The sequence below is a fragment of the Coturnix japonica genome, chromosome 7 (assembly GCF_054131305.1).
Source record: "Coturnix japonica strain WE chromosome 7, WE-NBRP24, whole genome shotgun sequence".
NCBI lineage: Eukaryota > Metazoa > Chordata > Aves > Galliformes > Phasianidae > Coturnix > Coturnix japonica.
Genome location: NC_140669.1, coordinates 16,107,285 through 16,134,721, shown reverse-complemented (window position 1 = coordinate 16,134,721; position 27,437 = coordinate 16,107,285). Strand labels below are relative to the sequence as shown.

At 35.6% G+C, this 27,437-nt stretch overlaps 1 long non-coding RNA gene across 1 annotated transcript; it reads left to right on the top strand.

Annotated features, from left to right (window-relative positions):
- Positions 1–14,313: 14,313 nt before the first annotated feature.
- LOC107316737 (uncharacterized) lies at positions 14,314–27,073 on the top strand. Its single transcript, XR_014947930.1, has 5 exons — positions 14,314–14,444; positions 23,478–23,568; positions 25,965–26,009; positions 26,304–26,324; positions 26,966–27,073. It is a non-coding gene; the product is annotated as an uncharacterized LOC107316737 (long non-coding RNA).
- Positions 27,074–27,437: the final 364 nt, after the last annotated feature.

Here is a 27,437-nt window from a genome sequence, read left to right as displayed (position 1 = left end):
TGTTATTTATTAGAGCAATGCTTGTTAATATAAGAATATATGAGATCACTGCCTGCTTATTGTTTGTTCTGATAATTCTAGCTTCAAGCATGGCCATTGTAAAGCAAACTGAAATAATCTGTGTCCTTTGAATGTGGCTTATTCTGTTTAACCTATTTTGGAGAGAAATCCAAATGGTTTTCTTCAAACATAGCGAAGGAGATTTGGCAAGAGAAATCAGAAGTTTGTAGTTACAAAGCTGGAATTCATAAAGCAACTCAGTGCTGAGGGATGTTTTAGAAGGTGGTACAGGTAGCAGATCACATGTCTATGTGGGGGCACCTTCTGTTGTGTTTCTGTGTACAGATAATAAATGTTCTTGGAAATACATTGCAGGGAAGAGAGCAGGGGAAAAAAAGCACCCAACTTTTAATGTGGTTTCTGCCTAAGTCCTGTTTGAGTTTAGCTAACTATTACCAACTTAAATGTTGGGTTTCAAAAGGGATGTGTTTTCTTTTTTTCTGCACAGATAGAACAAGTTAAAGAGAAGGAAATATTTTTTGTAACCCTGTCACTTTAGGCTGTGTTCTGAGCTCAGTCTTGCAGCTACATGTAGCTGTTGTGGCTCCATCTTGGCAGAAATATACTAGCACAGAAAGTGATATTGTTTTGGGAATGGAAGAGCAGAGCAAGCATTGGCAACATATTAAATGTCTGAAATACACGGGGTCGTGGTAATATTTGCCTGAACTGGATGACTCTGATCAGTCGGTTATTCTGAAATGGAATTACTGCAACTGACTAGATTATTGAGAAGAATTATTATGATTACGTTTGTGATCACATCATTATTATAATTCAACTATAATAATCCTTACATGATTTCAAAAGACAGTGGCATCCTTTCAAAAACACACCTGAAGACATTAGATGGTCACCCTTTTACCTCCAGAAAGCAGGGATAACGTGTTTAGGATGCTAAATGTAGTTATTTGTGTGTCTTGGAAATGGCTGCTGACATACCATATGTAAGGGAAACTGTTGATCACAGCCTGAACCAGAACTGCAGAGCAGATCCAGTTTCTGTAGATTTGCTTTATTAAAAAAAGAGAGAGAGAGAGAGAGAAAGAAAAAAAGACTTTGAGGAGTGTGAAAGTATGATATTAAAGGGCATTTTGAAAGAGAAGCTGCTGCTGCTGAGCGTTTTGCATAACTGTCATCTGCTGTACTGCTAGACGTGCCAGAAAACTAGAGCCCTTTTCCAAAGTAATAAGCTTAACAGAGATAAAACTTACCGTCAAGACTAGAGGCAAGAATGAGAATACTTTAGTCAAGAGACCAGTTTGTAGCTTCAGAATTGGCAAACACTGACTTGGAAGAAAAAAAAAAAAAAGAGCTGTTATTCAAAAGATTTAAGCATTCAGCTTTCAGGATTCCAAGGTGCCTGCAACAGCTCTGGTCTTTCGTTTTACTTCTTTTCATCAATCCTACAAATGCAGACTATTCTGTAAGAAGCCAGCATCTGTCCTTTGTTGCCTCTGGATGTGCAAGGGCATGGTCAGAAGATGATGCTGTTTAGCACCATGTAGGAACGAATCTCTTTTCCTCTGCATCGAGGACTGAATATGATTGCTTTCTTCTGTCATCTTCTTGGTTTTCAACTGTGCTTCTCACCCTGAAAGTGGAGAAAATTTCATTACTAATTGTACCAGAAATAAATTATTTCATCTACTGCTAATACTGCCTAAAATTTGGAAGACAGATTCTCATGCCTTTCTTGGATGAACAGCTGAGTAAAGTAGGAAAAAATAATAGGAGGCCTCAGCTTTCCAGACAGTTTTTATGAAGGCACTTGAAGTCAAAATTAAGGTAGAGCTAAACACTGTTCTTTTTTTTCCAGATTATTACATTCACATTCAAATGTGTCCATATTGTACCGTTCAGTTTTCAGTTGTGCACACAGGGAGTCATTGGGTTGTACAAAATTACTGTGGAAGAGACTTGACATGTAGTTTTCAGGAAATGATTATGAAATGTTCTGCAGGTCAGAGTAAGAAACACATATAAATGGGGCTTTTAGAAGGAAAAATCGAAGGAACGCTTTTCAAATACTATTATCGGTGAAGATAACAACAATAGCAGTAATTTTTAACCTGGAGGAGTTCTACTAAGAAGTGGATATGACATCACGTTGCCGAACAGAAAGAGCCTTAGCTAAATCAACTCTGGACAATGCCTGTACAGAAGGACTTTATAGCCCTGCAGTGATGAACCGCTGGAAACAGAGTTAAAACACCTGACATTCAGAATCAATGAAAAGCTTACATCGAACATTGTTGAGTAAAACACATACAATCATTAATTTGTTTTGTTGTTGGCAGTTTTCATAGCTTTCTCTTCCTTTACCCCAATTTTCCCCTTGTATGGATGACATAATAGGTTATTTAATTATGACTTACACCATGTTGTGTTCCAAATATAATATTACAAATACAATGCTACAAAGAACAAATGAAATATTCTCAGTTTTTTTGAACACTTTATGGAGCTCTTCTAGTGTACCATACTCATTTCTTGTCCCAGCAGAGAAGGGGATTGGACTTTATTGTAAGGACAGAATGGTTGCAGAAATTGTCCTTTTTATTGCCTCATGCAGGTTGTTACATATGGCCATGAGAACTGCAAAATCAATGAAATGCTTTCTTTTATATCTGAAGGAAGCTGTAGGGTTGTTTTTTTTTCCATGTTATTTAGACAGCAAGTAGTCTTACTGCTCAATCTGTAACTGCAACATATGAGTGTACATCTTAAATCTCAGGTTCATTCAGCATGAATACTTGTTACAATGAACTTTGTGTATAGGGAGTTCAGTGTTTTTTATTGAAAATGTCATTGAAAAGAAAATTGACTCTTCGTGTTCAACTGGAAGTACTCTGAACTCCTAGTATGAGTAACAGGTCTTAAAAAGTTTTGCTTGTTTGCTTACTTAGAGACTAATCTGTTGTGCCTTCTGCTGGCTTATGCATATTCTTGCAAGTAAATGTTAAGACTATTAATTTGTTTTCCCTTTGGTTTTAACTGTGATTCTTTAAGACAAGTGAAATGACAGATTATACCAGATCGATGGGATGCCATCATGCTTCATCCAACAAAGATTTAATAGTAAATGTGTTTTTTCTCCCACTTCAGTTAAGTATCTACCTTAAACCTTTTCTTTTTTCAGCAGTATTTTTTTTTATAGTAATATGACTTTTGATGTACAGTATCATTCTTGCTTAAATTTGTCCAGTACTTCTAGTTTGTCAGTTATATACCTATCCATTCATCCTTTAGTCATGCTTTAATTCTCTCTCATATTGCATTGTACATACTTTTGGGTGTGTGTGTGGTGGTGAGGGGAAAGGGTGAGGAATTTTACTGTACTTAATGTATTTTGTATCCAGTTCTGGACAGAAAAATCATCTGATGACTCAGTGCTGTGACTATATAGGCTTGAGGTAAGCCTGCTTGGTTGAGCGAATTCCTTTTTAGAGGACCAATGGTTTGAGTACGGCTCTTGAACTTTCTTGAAGGAGGCAGATTGCTGTGTTCCTTTTTTTTAATCTGTCTATCGGAAAACTAAAATATTATTGGTATTCAGATAAGCCTATTACAGAATACTTAAAAATAGTAAAATAAATAGTAAAATTTGTGTTCAGAATGTTTTTCCAGCAGAGAATAAGATTAATAGGGAAAAGACTAATAATTCTATCTGTTCCTTTCTTGCAAAGAGCTTTATCTTAACCAGACTTGGATAGGAACTGATTTGGTACGTGGCTAAGAGCTTTGGTATAAATTATATATTCTAACTTGTATGAAGTAAACCAGTGATGCCCTGGGAGCAGGGCCTCATCCTGTACCTTGTGTCCATGCCAAAGCGGTCTGTGATAGAGCTGTTCTGTCACTCAAAACACAGTATCTGGAAAGCTGTTGTGATGTTGGTATCATTATCAGCACAGAACTTCCCTGCTTCTACATACAGTGAGTTGGTATGTATTGAAACCAGTCCAGTGAAACTATAAACAAATATTTTATATTTATTTTAATGCATACTTTGTTTGCTAGTCTTGACAGTGGTTGGACCACTTACTGTGCCTGCACCCAAATCCTATATGAGGATTGATTTGATTATAAGTATTTGATTATAAGCCCTTTACCCTGGAGATTGTGCTCCTATAATGTCTGCAAGAGCCTAATGCGAAATTAAGTCCTTATGGAATTCCTGGGATTGGGTGTTATAAACAATAAATAAACTAATAATAAAATAATCTATTACTCAGATTTCCTTTATAATCAGTATTTTAATAGGCATTGCTATTCAGCTTTCTCTTCATTATCAAAAGAGATTTTTAGTTCAGAACTCCTGTATTTCAACACTGGAGTTAGATAACTTACAGAAAGTGAATGCATAGTGTAAATTCAAAATTGGACTTTCTTATGCCTTAGGGGAAGAGAGATTGAAGAAGTGTTTTTTGTTGTTTGTTTTTTTTAAAGTTGGGGTTTTGGTGTATTCTGTGCTCCATGGTTCTCAACTAATGCTAGTGTTGTTATTGACATTAGTGACTGCTGTACAGTGATAAATGAGAATGTTACCCTGGTCTGTCAGAACTGTGCAAATCATACATCATGGTCTATACATACACCTCTCTACTTCTTTACTCATTCTCTGCTGGATTTATCAACATTTGCAGAGGTAAGTTTAAGCTAACTGCATGGTGTGTAATTGGTTCTTTTTTAAGTAAAATTGTGCATGTGTATATATTATATATAATATATATTCTATATATACTATATAATATATATATATACACTATATATATAATATTTATATATATAGAATATATATAATATTATTTTATGTATTTTTTATATATTATATATATTCTATATTTCAGTGTGGTTTTCATTCCTGTTGCCATCTCACTTTTCAGAGACTCCAGTAATTCCCTCAAATAACTTCCTGAATATTTGAAAGTGAGAGAGATCCTTCAGACAACAATATCATAGTACAGATTCCTAACAGTGTCCTTGCATTCTATCACTTGAGATGTTAGCTGTGTGTGTACTTATGTGGTTAGGTCTCAAAAGATCAGAATGTTGAATCTTTTTGAATATTTGAAAAATAACCTCATTAGCAAGCCACTGATCCTGTTAGTAATGTGATTAAGGAAAAAGGCTGATAGAATGTAGTAATCCACATCTATCTACCTTTCTCTTGCTCTGTATCTCTCATCCTTTAACTGAGAGATGCAGATTTCTTGCTAGAGACCATTTGTCCTTCAGCCTGATTAAATCATCATGAAAGAGCTCTGGAAATTTTGCTGATGCAGTTTTTAGAAGAACTAAATGATCTGGAACACATATTAAATTGCATGTGACTGCTGTGGTAGAAAAAAGCCACCTGGAGACTTTTTTTTCTGGGCTACATGACAAATTTTATGTCCAACTCCACATCAGTCCTACAAGAACATAAATATCAAACTGTGTTAACTTGCACCCAGTTGGAAAATATATACTTCATGAAAAGAATGACATTATTTAACAGTACTGTGCCCATAGATTATGGGTCTCATGTGGATAATAAAGCTGAACCCTACAACATATCCAATACTACATTACTGGAAAACTTGCCTTTTAGAAAAGTTTTACATTGTGGACCTGCTACATGAAGAACTCAAAAAAGAAAGAGAAAGTTCATGGAGTCTTAAAAGCTGTCCCAGTTTAGAAATTAAAGGTTTGTTTCTATTGAAGCATTCATCATCATTTAAGCACATAGAGCTTGATTTCCTCTCAGCAGAGGGAGAGGAAACAAAAATTCAAAATCAATCTTCTGGTCAGCATTAACCATCCTTACTTCACCAAAGCAGTCCTCAGCTCTGAGGTAGTCTCTGCATTAATAAGGAAAGCATTTGTGTAATTCAAAAGAGATGCCAAAGCATCTTGTTTAGCAAAACGATATGAGCCTGTAAAAAAGTTATTTTGGGAAAAAGTACATTTTAGAAGTGGAGGCAGGGGAGAGGAGTGAAAAGGGCATTAGAAACCATTCAAATATTGACAATAGAGACCGAGGAAGTCAATTAATGAGCTGCAAAGTAAGAGGCACACAGCTTTCAGTGCTGCTAACTGCAAAGTGTTAGGACTCCAATATATGCCTGTTTTGAAAGGTGAAGAGATAAAACAGCCTTCTGCCCCAAAGCAAAACAGACATGAGACAAACAAATTAGGGAAACCCCTACAGCAAGATATTTTTTATTTTCTAGGAGTCAACTTCTACAGATTCTGCCCTCTTACTTGTTGCTGTTCAGGCTTTTACCCTAGGCAATGTTTGTCATAGGTAAAACAACATGTGGCAATCTCTTTGGTTCTTCTACAGTCTTTTCTCCTACACGTGCAAGTGTTGCTGTCTACCTCCAGGTTCAATATAAGATTCTTCTGTTCAGCTCTAGTGATGCTTTACCTTTGCTGATACCCAGCTGAGAAGTGCCTCTTACAGCCTCTGCTTGTATGTAAGTTTACTTTGTGTGCATTTTGACTCTTATTTAAATACAGAAATTATATAAAGCCTGCAGCAGAAGTTGTCTTTTGGGCTATTTTATCTCTTGAATCATAGTTCAAGATGTTTTGTTTGTGCTTTTTTGGTTTTTTTCCCCCTCTCATTTTTTCTACATTATGGTCTAAAGAAGATGATAATTAAAGGAGTCTAAAATCTCTGTTACTGTAATGGTGAAGACTCAGAGATTGCCTTTGGAAGTTTTGAAGTTCATAATGTGTGAGTCTTAATACAGAAAGAGCATTGATGTATTACAGAGCAAAACGTAATTGTAAAGGCCATTAGAGTGTATATTAGGAAAATAAGTATATCTGGTTTATTCAGTATAACGGTAGTCTCAGTGTATCATTAATACAGAATTCACATTTAAGTTTTTCATTCAAAAACAATCTGTCCAGGTAGTTTTTTAAATAAGGCTGAAAATCTTGGTTCATACATATCTAAAATTTTATTAAGACTGGGCATGGAGACCAACACCAGAGACAGAATGCCAGAATAACATGGAAGCGATAACCCAGATTTCCCTGTACCTCACTTGGCATGTGGATTTTCATCTATTGTAGGAGCTGTATTTTCCTTCAGTGTTAGCGTTGCTCTTGGTGTGACAACAATATTCTGCTTTGTCCATGATAGCAACATGTGCTAAAGTAACCAGTTTCTGTAAGAGGTTAGGGTGTTCTGGGGGGCATCTAATCCTTTTTCCTTATTAACATATGTGTTTTGCATGAAAATAACTTTAAAATTCACAGTAATGAATGCCTGTATTAATTCTAATATCAGACTCTTGTGTTATCAGAAAGCAAAGAGTTTGGAAAAGCTTGGAAGCTGCAATGGGATAAGGGATTAATTGAGCAAAAATTAGAGACTATATGGCTAACGGGGCAAGACTTAGCAGAAAGAAGAAAAGTACTTTTTATTTTTTTTCTTTTTTGTGCTTTTCAGCCCTGTTTCGTTCCTAGGCTAGTTGTGTGTGAGCACACTGTAGATTAGAGCTGTATTGGAAATATTCTAAAACCTTCCAACTGGCCTCAAAATAGCTGCCTGCCAACGGAGAAGAGAGAAATCTCAGCAGTGTCTCTTATGGTTCCTATATTGGGCCTGGGAGCTGGAGGAAATATGCAAGCTTTGGGTCTGCCAGAGGGGCTCTGCAGCATTTTTGCAGTCATCAGGAGATCATTAGCTATGAAAATGGAGTTGGTTTGGGGGTCTCCATTTGGCCAAAGCAGCACAAAGACAAAATGAATTTGAGTTTTTTGTATTTTATATTTATATATTTGATGCATTTTGTGCTATTTTGTTTGTGCCTGGGTTTACTTCCAGACAGAAGGGATGTGGTCCAACACTACTTCATTGCCAGAGCACCAGCAGCTTATGTGCTGGAAATTCATTGGTAAGATTGTCAAGCTAACCATATGGTTGGCTCTTGTGGAATTTGCCAGTTTATTTTTTGGACCAAAGATTTGACTGATGAAGACATTATCAATTAACTGAGCTTTGAGTTTAGTCATCTTGGAAACAGTTCCTTGCTAGATCAACCTCTAGGCTTGCAGTGACAAAGACCTGATTCAAATTTAATTTTAGATCTTAACACTGTGAAGTGAAGGGCTGTATTAGATCACTGTAAAGATTTCACACATCTCTCTGATGAATAAGCCAAGAGAGACAACATTTTCACCTCAGTACAAAAAAGACATGGAGGTACTGGAGCAGGTCCAGAGAAGGGCAACAAGGCTCGTGAAGGGCTTGGAAAATCAGCCCTCTGAGGAGAGGATAGAATGCAATATTTCTTGGAGCACCCTGTTTAATGTTTTTTACTCTTTTTTTTTTTTTTTTTTTTTTTATGGAGAAAAATACAACATAAGACACTGCCATTGTGCCTCATGCAGTGAAGTGTATCTGGAGTTGGGGATTTCTATTAAATAGGTATTGTGTTGTCATACCCATTTTCCGGTTCATTATGGGATGTCAGAAAATGGCTGTAAAGGTCTTCCCTGACAGGACGGCAGGTTAATTAATATTGTGTGCCTTCTACATACAAAAACTTTGTTCAAAAATGGTGATGAAATCTAAGGCTAATTCAAACCATATGTATGTAGTGTGGAAAGGAGTTCATGCTTTCCCTGAGGAAATGACTAGGGAATATACATATAACATAACTTTTGCCTGGATTAGGTGGTCATTTATAGAATTCATTTTGAAGTACCTTTAACAATTGAGCAATATGGTAAAAATAGATTATCATAACAGGAATAACTGCTGAGAATATACATAGGCAGATATTTTTAAAATGTAAATACTATGGCACTGTTTGCATCAGCAAGGGAACTTCAGTGGGTACAAAATACAACTTGTTCCTTTTTTCTTGAGAGCTTTCAAGATGTACTTGAAAGTCTGAGATGTTTTGTTGAAATACAGTGCATTCTGCTTAAAAATAAACTTCTGATTGGAAAATGTCACTGTGAGCTTTACATCTGATATTTAATCCTAATGCATACTTACAAGGAGAGCTATACAGTATCCTAAAAACAACAGTTTCTTCTTCAAAGTACAGCTTTCAAGATGGATGAAACACAGAACTTCCTAACGTTATAATTAATGTGCAAATATGTCCAAAAATTAGAGTTGTTACATGAAATAAGATGTACTGCTTCCCATAAGATTTTTGCATGACAAATTTATGCTGTTTCTGTAGATCCTTAAATCCCAAGTTCTAAGACAGGTAGGTTTTGTGAGGGCTATTCACTTTTTTGTTTTGTTTTGTTACCTCCTGTTTTATAGGGCAGGGGAGAGCAGTAACTGCAACTCTGTGTAAGGAATCTGTTTATCTTCCAGTTCCAGTGAGAAACTTTCTCCACCCATCCAAAACTGCATTTGCAAAGGCAGCTTCTGTGTTTTTTTTTTTCCTGGCAAATCTGTGAGTTCTCACTTCTGCATGCATTTTGATCAACAGACGTGTTATCTAAGTTTCTAATTCTGCTCACATTCCCAATGCTGGGGGGGGTTGGGCTTGTTGTTTTTTTTTGTTTCGTTTTGGTTTTTTGTCTGTTTGTTTTTCAGATTGTATACAAATCAGAGCTTGCACAGTCCAATATTTTGGATGTTTGGGGATGAATTCAGAGTTTGCATCTTATGTATAAAACCAGATGTTTATCATTGAGCCATTCCTCGGCTTTTTCTTTCTTTCTTTCTTTCTCCGCCCCCTCCCCCCCCCCCCCCCCAATCTTGAAGGCTGCTATTCCAGAACACAGCAGCTACAGTTTCCCCACACCTCTGTGAAATGCAGTGAATGCTTTAAAAAGCATGGAAATAACGAGTGGCCTTGAAGATGTGAATAGAAGGAAGGCTTTCTAAAGGTCTGTGCTGTACGTTTAGTTTTCAGGTTTAAAGAAATATTCTAAAGTATTAGATCATTTTAATTTCAGATAATAAATTGTTAGGGACTACTGGCATTCAAATTACTGGTTTCAAAAGTAAATGAGTTGCAAGGTTGTGGAATTTTAAGTAGAATATTTTCAACTGTCTGTAACAAGTTAAGTTATTCAGGTTGTACTTTGCTACATTGTGAGAATCATGGACAGAAATCTGACATTATATTTCCTTTGGGCTCCTTTTTACCCTTTGGACTTCAAGTTTGTATCTTTTCTGCTTTAGCAATACAAATACGCAAACAGAACTGATAGATATTGGTGACAATGGTAAGCAGACTTGATTTTTATATTGGTTTACCCATCAGTAGAAAGGAATGTAGCTTAAAATAGTCCAACTATTCCCAGTATTAGGGTTTAATTACTAAAAATTCCTGAAAACAAAGCAGCATTAGGAAACGTTAAATACGCATAAGTGTTTTGCTGAAGTGCTCTCTTCAGCCACTAACTGCAATAGCACCAGGACACAGGAGCGTTTCCTCTTTTCACCTTGGTGGGAGGCTTTCAAACCAAATTATCATGTAAAAGGGCCTGTAATGTTCACAGAAACATGAATGGAATAATAGACTCTGACTTGGCACAGCACTAGAATTTGAATTAGGCACTTTGGTAGAAGAGCTTGGATGGCTTTTGTGACCCTTCCACTGATGCTTTGACAAGTCTGGTATCATTCTCAACCTCATCCTTACCCTGTGCTCCCTATCTCTTAAATTCCCTATTTTGCATTTATCCTAAGGACACGGGTAGGAATAAAATAGCAAATCCATGTGCTTTATCTTGTGATAAGTCTCATATTTTGATATGTTTTCTGTGATACCAGCTGTCAAACAGAATTAAAAAGCAGTGAGCATACATTTATTTAATTGAAATGTGTATATATTTCAAATTAATAATGACAAAGGTGATAATCAAAAAGAGAGAAGCTAGAAACTTATTGGAATTTTACTATTTCTATTATGAATTACAAAGTTTTCAATCTATGCTATTAATGCAATTAAAATTTTTAAGATTATTTCTGCAAATAACATGTGTAGTAGAAGTAAAGGATGTTATAAATTCTTTAATTGAAGAATTGCATGTATCTAATAAGGAGCACTAACTCTTGAGCAAAGAAGCAGTCATCTGCAAGAACCATGGTGCTTGCTTGTACAGATGTAAGATGACTGATGCTGGCAAGAATATTTTTGAGTTATTATTTTCTACTTGAAAAAAGGAGTAGCTGTCAGATATTGTGTTTTCTATTTATCTGCAAACAGCTGGATAAGTTATACTAATTTTCACTGGATGATAGGAAATAGCTTTTGAGCAGAGTGCTTTGAGTCCCCAAGCATCGTCGTATTGATTTCTTCTCAAGAAAGGTGCAAGAAGGTGGTACACAAGGTTGTTCCTAACAACAACAAAAACACACAAAACCCTGCTTCTCACTCAGCAGTCAGCATGTCTAAGTACCGCCCCATTAGGGATCTGCAACACCAACTGCATCATCCTTCTTTCACCTTTCTTTGACAGGACTGTGTCTTCTTCCATGCTTCAGCATAAATTGGAGTTACTGTATCTCAGCTAAATTAAATTGTTTGTTGCCCATACAAAATCACTGTAGAGACTGATCAGGCCTAAAGAAATCATCTGAGTGTCTCCTATGTGTCAATGCCAACTCATTCTTGAGCAATATGAAAACTGTAGTTTCTGAGGATTATTGTTTCATGTCAGAAGTAATGCTGTCTTTCTGTCCAGATTCTCCCAGGTGGATTACAATAGCTTTAATATACATGCAAATCTGTCAGGGTTATTTATTTTTTTTTAAGAGAGTTCGTTTGCTTGTTTTGATGGGTTTTGTTTGTGTTTTCTTTTTTCTCTTCAATAATATTACTGTCTGAAGATGCTCATTGTTTAGAGTCTATGTGGACTTAAATGATTCAGCTGTTGTATTTAATAGTACTTATGATTTTCCATAAATCAAAGAAATTATAAAACCTTGAAACTATTCTTAAACAATCATTAGATAGAAATCCTTTTTACTACATTTTGCCAAAAAAGGATAAAAATATTCTGAATTCTTAACAGACTTCTGAGTGATGATAAGCCTTCATTCATACTTTGGGCTTAGTTTAATCAAATCATAATATAATGTTGCATGGAAATAAAGAGCTCTCATTTATTTCACTGACAGATAATGTATAGATATTTTTAAATATATGTGGCAGAACAGTTACTAAATATAGAGTGGGTTCCACTGGAAAGTAAGGCAGTTGTTCAGAGTTAAAGCACCTGGTTATCCCTAATTTAAATACTGAAACAGATTCATCTGATTGCATCTTCATGCAGAATACAACCAGAGTGAGGCTGAACTTAATAGTAGGGCTAGATCCTTATACACAAGAAGGACAAATGTTCTACTCCCATGAAGGATGTTTGGTACTATGCAGAACCAGTCTATGAAGCCTACTTGCCTTGTGAATAGTCTTTAAAATGTTTTCTGTGGGTTTTTGTTAAAAGTATATTTTCTTGTGGACTTTTGAATACTGACACAGTTGCAGTTGAATACAGTCAGCTCACTAAAGGCATTCAGAACCCAAGTGTAATTTAGAATTTATCAATAGCACTAATTTACCTGCATGCTTCTTCTTTGGAGCCCACGGATTATGAAGCAGCACATTAATTGTTATGACAACTAGTGCTTGTGTGACTTTGAAATCTAACTGCTCTTTCTGTTACTAATTCTCAAAAGAATGGAGCCAGCTAATTTAAAAACTCAACTCTAAGTTCTATCTGGTAGTTTTTCTGCTTCCTGTGGAAAATGTGGGAATGGGTTACTCTATACCATAAAAACCAAATTTACAGTAAATGCAGACTTCTGACCACATGCTCCCTGTTCTTCCTGATCTGGCAACATCAAATAGAAGCTGATCTGCATTGTGGCTAATCAAGATGCTTTTTCTTGCCTCCGTTTTGTCAGCATACAAAAGCTCTCGTCAGGAAAGCTTTCAGAGGTAATCAATCCAGAAAAAAATAGATCAGGAAAAGGAAAACATTGTGGATAAATATTTCATAGCACTATGTAAGCTTGTTGTCCTAAAAAGCAAAACAAACAGGTTAGTCTGTTTTCTGTACGTATTTTAATCATTTATTTTGTACCCGGGCAGTATGTGTGTTTTGAATGTTTAATACAGAATTTGGGATCGTACATGTGACCACAACATGGCTGTTAACTGTGCTTCCCTGAACACAGTATTATGTCATCTCGGTGCTTTATGTGCTCTGAGTAGGGAATCCCTTTCTGTTAAGGATTATCATGGCTCCAGCGATTTGTACTGCTTAATTGGAATTAGATGTGTCCCTGGGCCTGGTGACAATTAGACTCCACTGGCATGTACAGTTCAGGAAACAGCTTTTATCCTGGCTTATATTGCTGGGAATATTGATCTGAAATTGGGAATCATCTTGACAAAGAAGGGTTATACTGACAGAATCAAACAATAAAAACTTGCATGCACACACATGCCCACGTTGCCTGTCTGATGTTAAATATAGGTGTTTCTGTGGCCTCTGGGAGGTTATTGTATGGATCTAGAATAAAGTCCAATGTATCCTCACTGCAAGAAAGACATTGAGCCCTGGAGCATGTCCAGTGAAGGGCAACAAAAGCTGGTTGAGGGGTCTGAAGCACAGGCCTTATGAGGAGTGGCTGAAGGAGCTGGGATAGTTCATGCTTTCAGGTTTAGTTAGAATGTCCCTGATAGTTGTTTCAATATTTTCAATCTTATCAAAAATTATAAGCATATGAAATTACGTATAATGTTCACAGGAGAAGCATTTTCTAAGAAAATTAAGCAAAAGTTCTGTTGCTAGGGTCAGATGGTAGTCCAGATTCTTTTTTTATTAATGAGTCAATCTGAATGTGGGAAGCAAGAATAAAGACATGGTTTTTCCTGCAGAATTAATGATACCAACCTAAGGTCTCCAGGACAATGTTTCAATCCCGTTGCTCAGGGCATGGGAAAGGTAGCGAGGCTTCTTATTTGACTTTACATTATATGTTCTTCATTTTTCAGGAACTAGCTCTGTAGTTTATTTGTATCTAGACAATCACAGTAAATCAGCTTCTGGTTTTGTGCACCTCTCTCCGTACACTAATAAGTTATATGGCTGCTGCTCAGACCCTTCTAAGTCTAGGCTGAGGCTTGTCTTGACATGTGGGATGCTTCTGACTTGTATAATGACGCGTGGAAGCCTCTAGATTAGCCATTTTACTTCTAAATCTAATTTTTTTTTTCTTTTTTTCACAGATCACTTTCAAACCGTCTATTTAAATGTATATAACAGACATGAAATAATCTCCTTCATTCAGATATTGGAGTTGTGATTTAAACCCTCTGGAAGAAGAATGCTATTCCTATATTTCAGTAGGAAAAAGTTACAGAAAGAGGACAGCTCATGGTGGTCAATAGGTTGTAAGTGCACATTCCAGTAATAACTGTGTATATAACTGTTATTTGGTGATAAAATTAGTAAGAGCCCCGTGGTGGTGACTTATAGAAGATGTCTGTTCTCTGAAAAGAGCAAGTAATTTTCATAAAATTTGAAGTCCTTTTTTTGCAAGCTTAGAAATAATTCTCATTTGAGCAAATATATGAAAAAGATTTTGATGATCTTGAGGGTTGTTTTTTTTTTTTTTTTTGTACATTTTACAGAACTCTTGTTATCTGAACATCCTGTGTTTATCTCTTCTGTGCTAATTTTGCTTGTCCCAACACAGAAAAGTGTTGAAGATAATTGAAATTTTAAAGTGCTTTGTTTCTCAGTGTCCTTTAGAGTAAACCTCCAGTAAGGTCATGGTTAGTTCAGGTTGGAAAGGTACCATTTTTCTAACAGGCTTTTGAATTAAGCTTTTAAGGTGGTAAGATATGCAGGTCCATGAGGTTCTCCTTAAGGTGCTCCTTCATGCAAGCGTGCAGCACCTCAGGCTTACACATGCCTTATAGAATCTTGAATAGCCTAGGATTCGTGCTTAATTCTGTAAATGGGTCTGGGGTTGCCTTCACTATTTATTTTAACTTTCAGTCTGTATTTTGAATTTTCATGATGAACACAAACTGAAGCACAATATCAGATAAGGGAAAGCTGTCCTGTTATTAGTTTTACTTGTATTCTGACTAAAGAAAAATGCAATATGGTGTTATTGACGTGATTTGTGATGCAGATACATAGTCCCCTTGTACTTATGTCTTTATTTATATGAATACAGCAATACGGGGGAAGAAACCGCTCCTGGGTATCCCAAGATGTTTCTCAAACATACATCAGAAAAACAACACTGAGAAGTTAATACTGTAAATGTGTTCTTTTGAGAATTGGCTCATGGCGAGACTGTTTGCTGGAAGGCTCTAAATCTCAGTCTTACTCATCAGCTTGTAAAAAATGATGGTATTTTAAAAGCCCAACTGGTGTTTAAAGATATGTAAGGCCAGAAAATCAATTTTTGAATTATGATAAGTAATGGTAAGTACCAGCAGCCTGGCACTTTGTTGGAACTTCAATCTTTTTTACCTATGTTAACAGCATGGAAGATAATCTCAGGTTAACTCTTTTGATTCAGAAGTTGATTTCCTCAAGTTAGATACCTATGAAAGAAACAGAACACCTGACTTCTTCCCACTTTGTATGACTGTGGAAACTTAATCCAAACAAACAGATTAGTGTTACATTCCTGTTACAGTAAATGTACTTAATGAATATGATTATAAGCTGAAGCACATCTAATCAAACTGAAATAAAATTGTTACCAAATGTTAGTGTTTATAACCAATTTTTAAGTGAGATGACTCAAATATTATTTTAACATAAAATGTGGGCAGAGTTTCTCTTGGATCAAGGTCAAAGATGAAGGTTTTCTGTTTTATTATTCACTCCTACAAGAAAAATGTCACAATTCAATCACACTTTTGTTTTATTGATGGCTGAAAATCAATTAGCCCTGCTCATGTTTGAGGGAAGATGAAATGCTAGCTTTTTATCTCTCTGTTCATACTTCTTGCAACTGAAAGCATAAAATAGGATTCTGCAAACCTCCATGGATATCTTCTGTAAGACTGCTGTCAGGGTTCTAGTATGGCTTTTTACAATTTCCGCTGCTTATTTACTCTGTCAGTTACAGTTAAAATTACTGTTTATATGTTTTCTTATTCTGGGTGTTCTCTATGTGTGTATATGTATTCTATATTTGCTTTTTATATGGTTCTCTCTTGAAAAATTCAGCATTTTGTTGGAAAAACAGACATTCAAATCCCCCTATAATTCTGCTGTTGAGGTAAAAAAAAATCTTCTCCCCATCTCTAGTATCTTTGTTATAAAAACAGGATATCATTACTGATGTCCAAGGAACAGTAATTATTGATATGTTAAGCAATGCTACTGAGGTGCAGTGTTGTTGAACAATGGGGATTTATGGTTGCTCTGATACTATTGTGCACTTGTTCTACAGTACAATAAATTTAGGGTTAGTCAGTCTGTTTCCTATGGGATTTTGTTTTGGTAGTTATTGTTATTCTTGTTCCTGTTCTGTTTTTCTTTATCTGCTATTTCACCTTTAGTTATATTTGTTATAATTAGGCAATTTAGTTATCACAGTGGCGATTCATTTCAGGACACTGCTATCCTAAGTGATCTCTCTAAAACCCAGTACAACCACTGGAAGAGAATATGGGCATAAGGATTCAATAGTGCAGAAACAACAGAAGACAAAAAACACTTGTGGATGTATAATATTATGTAATAATGCTCAATCCAAGTGGAGGTCATTTTTATATTTAATTATTTTTTTGGTGGCTACATTGTCATAGATTGACCAATACGACCATCCTGACAGGAAAGAGAGGAACAGCACTGTCAGAGGTAGCAGCTCAGTCCATGCAGACTTGCTTCTGACTGCAGTGCTGACCTCTGAAATACTCCACTATGGGCCAAGGGAAAGAAATGAAAATTTTTTCTGTCCCATTTATATGTCTTACACCTTTTAATATTACTTAGTAGTAGTTTTACCTAATGTTAGATTTCCATACTTGCCAGAAGTCAAAAAGTGACTGAACTGTTATTTATATAAGGACTGAAAATTATGTTATCTGTGATTTCTAATTGAGTGTTCAAAGAATTAACATTCTCAGAAAATAATCTTCCAGTTATCAGGTAGTGGCACATCAACTATTCAAAATGCATGTTTATGTATAAATATGTAATTAATAAGGCATATAGATAGATGTATTTGTATTTGAAGTATTACAAGAAAAGTATTACCTCAGCGTGTCTCATGTTTTTGACTGAGGTATTTGAAATCCAGGTATCTTTGCAAGTAGCAGAAGCTTATATTCAAGACAGAAAGGCTGTTTAGGGTTCGTCCATAACAATATGAATAGATAAAAATAGGCAGTTGTTTTTTTCTTTTCATTTCCTGAAAACTTAAAACAATGAATAATTAAGAAAAATAGGAATTCAAGGGACCATGGGTAAAATTCAGAACCAACTTTAGTCAATGGGAATTCTTACTGACTTCAGTGAAGCCAATATTTCACCTGATGCACCGACATTCCAATTCTTATGAAAATGCATTGGTAGGTCATTAATCAGAAAAATACAGAGTTACACTAGTACAAAGCCATACATTAAATTTTGATACAAAAAGTTATTGTTTTCTCTGTACTCAGGGGAGGTCCTGGTGATAGTACTCACACAAAAATGAAATTCAAATGGGGTATTATATTCAAGATAGAAAATATGTGCTGATTGCAGCAAGAAGTACTGGTGTTTTTCTTTTTTGAGAGAAATATAGTTACAAGGCACAGCCTGAGCTTGAGTCCAAAAACATTCCCTTGGTGGCTTTACATTTTCTTCAGATGTCATATGGTTCTTCGACCCGCAGCTATTACTTCAAGGTTAAGACACATGCAATACTAGATGTGATATTAATATGGATGACTTGGAATGGAAAGGTTATTTTAAATCGCCACTGTTCACAGATATGTTGCATCTTTAAAATCAAAACTATGCACTTTTACAAAAGAATTATGAAATGCCCTTAGTAATATGAAAGCATTTCCAGTTGATAACCAAAACATCAGAAATGAATATTAAATAGCTTCCAAATCACTGCATCTGTTCTTCATCTTCCTTTGCAAAATTTAAGGTACAAAATAGATATCTTCAGTTTAAGAATACTGTGTAAAATGTCTTAGAGGTACCTGAGAGTAATTACTCTATTTCTGATGTTATGGTGATGTAAAGCAATAAGTAAATAAATCCAGGGGATTATACTTTGCAGACTGAAAAGTAATATCCTGGAGAAATCAGTATTTCTCCTATAAAACTGGGATGGGGAAAGTACACCGGGAATTTAAAAAGAAGTTTTTCTCCATTTAGTTGTAAATATTTAAAGCTTTCCATATAGTTTTGATTGCGTTCATATATAATAATCTAGAAAAATAGTCGAGACTTGCGCAATATATGAATCATATTCTTATATATAATAAAAATGTTAGGTAACTTTTGAACTGGTGTTAAAACCATGAGCATCAGACTATGTCAGCTTACTCTGAGAAGGCAGGTAGAAAATTGTAATCCAGTCTAACTATATGAAACTCTTCAAGGAGATATGCAGGAAAATATGACAGAATACTTTGGTGACTGTTCAGTGAGGAAAAGTAGATTTGGCTGTTAGATTGTCTCCAGATTTGTCTACAGTTTTCATCACTCATGCTCTTAAACACATTGTAAATGTAGCTTTTAGGCTGAAGCTAAAATGAAAATGCTGACACAGCCGGAAGAATGAAACCTGCTGAGTGATTCTACCATTTGAAAAGGGTATTATGTATAATTCTCTGTGCTGAAGGGAGTAATACAGTCTTCATTGTACTCTTTCTTTGTATTGTAACATGCTGCACCTATCCCAATTATTGTCTTGCTTTCATTTTAAATTTAGTTATTGTCATGTATTTTACATACTAGCATTTCTGCCACAAACAGAAAGATTACAAAGATATCATACTACCCTTCCTTCATCGTAATTGTAGATGAAAGACTAATTCTACTCATTTCAAGAGCAAAATGGTCTGTCCAGGAGTCCACAGAGAAAGCAGCCAACAGTTAAGATAATTTGAGAAGCTGGCAGCAGAATTCAGTGTATCCAGAAAGATTCTGAAATGCCATCTAGTAGAAATAATAAGAAAGATATACTTAAATACTCAGAATAACCAGTAGGATGACAGGTTTTTTTATGTAAGTAAATATATATGTTATTTCCAAAAGTGTTATTTCTTTAAATAAGAAACGCACATTTTTGTGAAAGACCATATGGACAAAATCGGTCAAAGAGGATAATTTGAATTTCTGGGCAGGTGACCCAGACCCTCCAGGATGTGTTTGTTTCCATCCAAACCAGCTCTCCCTTTGTCATGCAGCAGACAGGTAGTGTATCCTGCCACTGTGGGACTGCCACCACAGCTGTGCTCATCAATCAAACTCAGTGGAAGGCCTCTGAGATTTCAAAGTCTGCTAGCTTACACGCAGAGATGTCTTCAGGGGTTTGGTACAGTTCTTAGGTAATGTTATCCTTCTCTGAAGCATCAGCAAAATTGCTTTAAAATGTGCTTTATTATTTACGCATCTGTGTGGCTGAATATAAGAACCTAATCAAAAATGTTGCCATGATATTGCGTTCATAAGTGAATTAGGTTAGTTCCCACATCAAAATTTCTAGAAGCTGTTTCAATACATTCATGCAGGAATTATAGCATGACAGCTACAGCATGAAAGGATGTGCTTTTGTCATTTTTCTCTAATATATTTCAAGTTAGTCTCTTGTGAAATGTTCTTTCTGAGCTGTTGCTTACTTGATGGTTCATTTTTGGACTGTACTCTTAATTGCATACCTTACCTGATACCTATTTTATATTTAAAATGAGGACATAAATGGAGATTAAGTTACAGGAAGATTATGAGGGGAGTTCTAAATCTTACTATATAAATAAGGAGTACAAATGTAACCCAAAAAAGTAATTTAGCTGTCAGCAGAGGAGTGACATTGGAATTGTCTTCTTATATTATGCAATCTAATCAAATATATGCTAAAGAATTCCAGCTGTAGCCACAGTGTGACCAATTCTGTATTCCATGTATTGCACAGGAAAACTGAGTCTCTCTCGAGGCCTAGAACTACATCCATGTGGTGCAACTGGATTGAAGAAAATACAATTGTAAATGTTCAGGCTTTGTTATAAAAAAACTTGGCTTTCTATCCCTCATTTAAACTGATATGCTGATAGAAATAGGACAGACTCTGAATAATTTTAATGACTAATTCAAGTAATGGTCTAGCAGCTTTGGATTTCTTTCTGTTCTATCATATTATTTTGCCACTGTGTGTGCCCATGGCATCTCCTCTGCAATCCTGAAGATATAAGCAGCTTCTCTACGTCTCTACCTTGCCTGCTTTATCCCCCTGAAACCATGCTATTAGTAAAAAGCTAGAACTTTTTCCAGATATGTGATGTCAGAAAGATGTTTCCAGTAAAATATTTTAATACTGGAAATAATGACTAATGATTTGTTAATGTTTTCTACCTTATTTTGCCTTTGAATGAGAAGCAAACTTTTAATTAAATCTTCTTAACAGTTATAGCCCATCTGCATGCTCTTCTGTCTGACAACTCTCCGGTCTTTCCCTCACTGAGGGCACTAATAATACCTCTTTTAGCAAAACTGTTAGTTGCCCAAAACTTCTAGACTGTTATTATGCAGGTAATTATCACACAGTACTTCTTAGTGTCTTTAAAACATGGTTCTGGAAACAAGAGTGCTAGCCACATGCTGTCACTTATGTTTTCATTACCTATCCCTTATGTATGGTGAATGACTGAAAACCACCCTTCTTTATGGAAACTTTCTTCTTGATATCTTTCAGAAATGTTTATGTTTTCATCTCCTGGTGATCGCAGTAATATTTTCTCAGCTTGTTTTCTTGTTCAGAAAGCACTATTTTCTGTCAAAAAAAAAAAAAAAAAAAAAGAAGTTTGGACCAGGACTAGGGAGATGCAAGCTTGAGAATTCTTTTCTCAGGAATTCTTTCCCGTACTAGATGGAAATAATACCCTTGGGTCTGTAAAGCTCATGTAATGTTCTTGCTGCTTTCTCAATCTGGTAACAGTCTATTGATGATGCAGGATTACTATTTTCACTTTAATCTGTAGAGTTTTAAATCTGCAGTCCCCTCAAATCTTACAGCTTCTGCAGGGCAGGCCTCGCTGCAGGTACTTTTCCAGTCTAGCTGTACCAGTGTGAACTTCTCCAACAGGAAGTCATGAAACGAGGAATCTTCAAGGAAGTGGTGATGTATTTCCTTGGTAGATGAGGACAGTGACCTACATTTTGTCATTTTCTTATTATTCCCAAGTAACTTCTAAACAAAATGGGTTCTGCTGCTAGAATATATATACATGTAAAATTTTTCATATTTATTTATTGCTGTTTATTGTTTCTGCTTTTATGAGAGTCATCAACAGTTTCTGCAGGAAGATCTTGCTGACTTTCCACTGAGGACTGACAGTTTTGTGAGACATTCCTACAAGCACTTTGGAACTCTTTGGAAGGTTGCTGACATGGGTAGAATTCCTCTTTTAGGTGTGCAACAAAGCTATTGGAAATCTATGTATGAGAATCAAAACTCAAAGGTTCTAAAGTAAAATAACCCTAGAAAATGTATGTGATCATATTTAAACCATATGTTAGCCTACATTTTTCAGTGTTTTTCTTAAATGTCCATGCAGACTTGTACACTGCTTGAAAAAATTAAAAAAAAAGCTGGTGGTGAGACCATGTTGAGACGCCTTGTCAAACCTGTATGGGATTTCTGTTAACTCACGGGATTTGTTTCAGAAGGTCGGTGTTGAAACCCTACTTCACAAATGTACGGCTGTCTGCTGCCATCTGTCTGCTCTGCAGCAGTGAGTCAGTAGTGCGCCATTACATCTACATATCAAATTGGAGCTGTTTTGTGTGGTTCTGAAAAGCTGTTAGATTTCTATGCACTGTTTACCCCATTTCAGAGTGGTTTCTCTTGATCTGCTTTGGCTTATTATGGGAAAGCATATTGCTGGGCTGAAAGTTTTGACTGATATAAACAGACTCAGAATGGCAAAACAGCCGTAAAATCATTGAATAGTTACAGGTTTTATCCTATCTACTTGAAAGTCATATGCTCCTGATTCTTAACTGTTCTTTTTTCTTTTCCTCTCTACATAATGTCATGTTGTATTTTCTTTATAGAGTCCAAGAAGAAGCAACCTAATATTATCTCTGCTTTCTGTCATTCTCAAAATTGATAGCAGTGGTGATAGCAGTGTTCTAGTATACTACACAAGATCTCAAAATGCTAACTCACGCCGAGGCCTTTAACGGTCTTTCTCATACCTCTTTTTCTATGTTTTACTTTTTTTTTTTTTTTTTTTTTTTTCTCTCCATAAAATCTCAGATTGAAAATTATTGAATTGGAACTGATCCATTTCCTACCAGTTCTTTATGTTAAACCCTGCTACATCTCATTATTGTAATGAAGGCTGCAAGAGGAGGAAGAAATTGTACAAAATTATTTGTTTCTTATAATTTGATTAAACGGGCACTGTAAGTTGTATATATATATTTCATTTTCTTTGCAGATCTTAATATTTCAACTTTCCTTGGCTGTGGTTTTGTAGATTTGAAGTTATGGTACAAAACCAAGTGCACAATCAATATGAGGATGATGAGACAGCAAAACAGGTTGATGTGGTTGATGCCCTATCCCTGGCAACTTACAAGGCAAGGCTGGATAAGGCCCTGGGCAGCCTGATATAGCTGTGATGTCCCTGTTCGCTGCAGGGGAGTTGGACTAGATGACCTTCAGAGGTTCACTCCAACTCTAAGGATTCAAAGCAATTTGACAAACTGTGCCTTTTTTTTAGTCTTTTTTTTTTTTTCTTTTTTTTTTTTCCCCCCCATTTAGTGAGACATTTCATGACAGGGGAACAATCAAGAGAATATATCTTCTTATATATACATTTATATCTTTTATGCATAGGTATATATAAATCTATACATAGCAGCATTTTATAAAAAGATATATATTATTTTAAAAATTTCACAGAGAAACAGCATTGTGCAGCTTGCACATATGCAAGAATATTTGCAAAACCCTGTGATTAATGGAGGGTCATCATTTAAATTGGAAAGTAGAGGAACAAATTCTGTGTTGTTGGAGCCTGAGGAGAGTATGAAGGCAGTAAAACAAGCATCTTGCTTTGAGTTCTTTTCAGGAATATGTGCTGTTAATTGTAATTTACCAAATTGTAAGTTTGCAATTCACACTGCAAAAATTTAATAGAGAGGCTATTTTCTATACTCTCTGGCCATAGTCCCGATCATAAAAAAGACTGGTCTTCATATAATCTTTCTTCTCTCACAAGGTTTCCTGGGCATTTCATTACACACCAAGAGACATGACAGAAGTGTCCCTGTAAATGCAAGACATAATGGAACAATTACCATGGGAGAAAGGTGGGTAATGGCTTCTTTAGCAGCCTTTCCTCGATAAGGTGTTTCAACCTAATCACTGGGTAATGCAGTTAGAAGTTGGCTTTAAAACATACAAGGAAAAAGAAAGTTCAGAACTGACATTTAGAATTTCCAGGATAAAGTTCAGTATATTAGAAATGCTGAGAGATTTGTGCTGAAATTTTTCGTAATTCAGTTCTTTATGCTTTAAGAATCTTTTGATTCATTTGTGCATGCATAGAAAAGGTATATTAAAATGTTAACTGTGACTGATTATAAAACAAAGTTCTAACAAGTCATCATCCAATCACTTGACCTTTCTATGACCACAGAAAACCTCTGGATATGTTCTTTTTCAGAAAGTTAAGCTTTTTTCTCCAAGAAGTTATCGATGTCCTTCTCTGCAAATGTCATAAGAAAATTGTAAAAGTCCCTTGCATATTGCTGTTTTAGTAGAATCACGTGAGCAGGGTAGAATCTAGTGGGCTTGTTAATGCTGTTACTATTGTGTGTCTTTTTATTTTTTACTTTTCAAATAGATCTGTCTAGTTTTTAAGAATTTCTCTACAAACCATGTTTATAGAAGAGGTACCCACATTGTAATTCTGGCTCAGTATGTACATCTCAGGAGAATCCTATGAAAGAAACAACCATTCTATGAAACAATTTATTTCCCAGTTAGTTTGGCTCAAGATGCAGTACTATACCTAGGAAGGGCTCAAGGAGTCACTTGTGGGCCTTCATTGTTTAAACATCTGCGTAGGAAATTTAACTCAGCATATTTGTGTCCATCATCAGATGATTCAATTTGTTTAAGTGGAGAGTTGATGTTACTCAGGCTGAATTGCTGGGGGGGAAAAGAAAAAAGAGGAAGTTTCCTGATCTAAATACGATGCTAAATCATATCATGTATTAAAAAAAAAACCTTCTTAATCTTCTGAGGCCAGTGTGACAGAACTGATGGCTATGCTCTGTTTATCTGAGCCACTGATAAGAAATTATTATACTGTTTTCAGCAGAGACTGGGTATTTTTCCTCCATTCTAAGTTGTGTTTTGTAAATTTGTTGGTAGGTTTGCAGTCTGCCTCCTTGGCAGATCTTGCATGCACCATTGTATTTAACGTCACTGAAAGTCCTCAGGAAGAAATTTTCTAGGATGGGTGCTTGAAATAAGACCTTTTATTGCATTGAAAATGGGACCTACAGTCTGCAGATACAGCTACAAAATTTTGATGGTCATTCACAAATATGGAAGGTCTTTAAAAAGACCAACACGTGTAGATCTTCAGACACAAATATTGCTCACCTTAAATTCCAGTTTCCTACTCCAAACCGCAGTTTCCCAGAAAGACACTCACAGCTTAAATTAAGAAAGACTAACAGTATCCATCTGGACTAAGAGGCAGTCAAAACCAGTATCTTAATGCTTTTCATGCTTTTCAAGCAAGTAGTCTGTCAGTCCATTCATCTGTATCCACACCCCTTTAGAAAAAAAAAAAAAAAAGAGAGAGAGAGAGAGAGAGAAATGTAGAATATAAAGACCAATAGAGAAAGTGGGAATCAGTGCAAATCCCACGTGAATGGGGAAAGCTTAGATTGTCAGAATGTGAGGTGTATTTGAGTGAAAATTTTGTGGTAGAAGAGTATTTTTTGGTAACAGTTACTGAAGTATTGTACATTTCTGATATTTAAAATGGGCTTCCTTCCTTCTAGGCACCTTAGCAAATGGCTAGACATTTTATGGTAATTTAAATTGACAATTCAGGAATTAAACAGCAGATAAAATTGTTTGTAGTCTTATTTCCATGCAAATGTTATCTCTGACCAACAGTAGTAATTGAACTAGACGTGGTAGCTAACAATCGCTAGCTCCCTAAAAGCAAAATTAGAAAACCCAGCTTTACTATGATAAGACAGGATGTAGGATGTATTTGAATAAAAAAATAAAGGAGAAAATGTTTCTTATACTTCAGTATGTGTTAGCTAAACTGCATTTATTTCTAATAAATCCGTCCTTGTTAAATAAACATATTTTACTACAGAAATCTTAAGGTTTTTAATTTTGGTTATCCTTTAGATTCTGAGGAAATCTCAACAAACTGTCCTGTGAAAACATCGGTATGGAGTAAAATTGTGCTTTATGCTCGCCGTACCGGCGCTACAATGACTTAGATAAGGGTGCCCTCTAGTGGAGAGTGTGGCTATGAAGTCTTGTTAAAAGTTTTTTAGCTTTTGAATGGGATACATAGACCTGATTTTCTTTACAAATCAATAGAAGTGGACTTCAAATAAACTTCAGCAGGATAAAGTTAATAAAATGTAATTTGAAAAGCAGATACTTTCCCTGAAATAAGTGCTTACTTTCTATATCATATGCTCCCACGAAATCCTTCTTTCAGGGCAGATGACATTGAACAACAACCACAATTGGATTTCTCTCTCAGGTAAAGATGGAAATTGTGCAGATATTAGAGATAATGGAGAGATTAATCAACTTGTGGGTAAAAGAAACTTAGAATAGTTGAGAAAATACTTGTGGCTTTTGATTCTGTTTTTGTTGTTTGTTTTTCGTGTTTTCTTTTTTTTGGGGGGGGGGGGGGGGGGGGGAGGGAGTAATCTCTGTTCACATTCATCTTCAATATTAATTCAATAAAAATTATCTAATGTTTATGTCAAAATAGAGGTATAGGTTTCATGTATTTAAAGTGAATCTGACTTTTCTACTGTGTCTATTTTAGGACTGGAAACTGAGCTAAAAGGTAACACTGTGGTTTTGAAATGGAGGTGTAGGTAAATGATTCTGTGATAAATGCCTTTACCCTTTCTTACTAAATACATACTTATTATCAAGAATGTATTTTTTTTTTGTTTACTTTCTAATTAAAAGTGCTTTTTTACAACAATTTTAAATACTGGTAACATTTTTCACTTATGTACAACTTCCCAATCATTTAATATTCCACACTCACGGGTGTAACAGTATATTTTATGAGTGGAAATTCAGTTTCTTCACATGTGCATTTCAGTGTAAGGTGACCGGTGAGAAAAAATGGTTGATGGAATGCTGAAAGGAGGTGAGGAGGAAGCAGTAAATTAATTTCATTAATTAATTACCCATTGTACGATTCTTTGGAAGCACTCTTCTCTGCATATCCTCTAAGCACAGAGACAAGGCAGTTTAATGAGACATTTTATTTTTTTTTCTTCTAAATATCTTTGTATATTTATCAGTTTGTAGTTGCTTAAATTTGAATAAGCTGTTCTGCAGGAAAAGCCTTAAAAAAGTTTTTTTTACTGCTGTTTGCTTTTCCAGTATTTTTAAGTTTGGTTATTTCTTAGTCACTTTCTATTTCACTAGCAGACTTTGAAAGGTCTTAACGCCTCAGTTCCTGTTCCCTAGTTCTGTGTCACAAGCTGGATGGTACAAGCTATGAAGAAGAACAAAGGAATCACAGAGCCAGCAACGCGTTACCTTCTACTATTAGTAAGCAGTTTGATGCAACAGCACTTTAGAATGAGCTGAAGCTGGTCCTTTGGTACGTAGCGCTGCAGCAGCAGCACCTCATGACATAGCATTTTTGCCTTTACTACTACTACTTAAATACTGGAACTGTTGGCATGGATATGCTGACTCAACACCATCAAAAAAAAAACCCCACAAATAGCATTGAAGCTGAATTCTGTCATAGAATGAATTCACACACATGACACTTCGGCTGTAGGGTGCCATGTGAATGATTTATCCTAACATACAGGAGAAGCCACTGCCAAAAAAAAAAAAAAAAAAAAAAAAGCTGGGAGAAGACTGATAATATGACAATATAATGCCAGAAAGGAATCAAACAGTGTGATTAGTAAAGTGAGATGGCGTG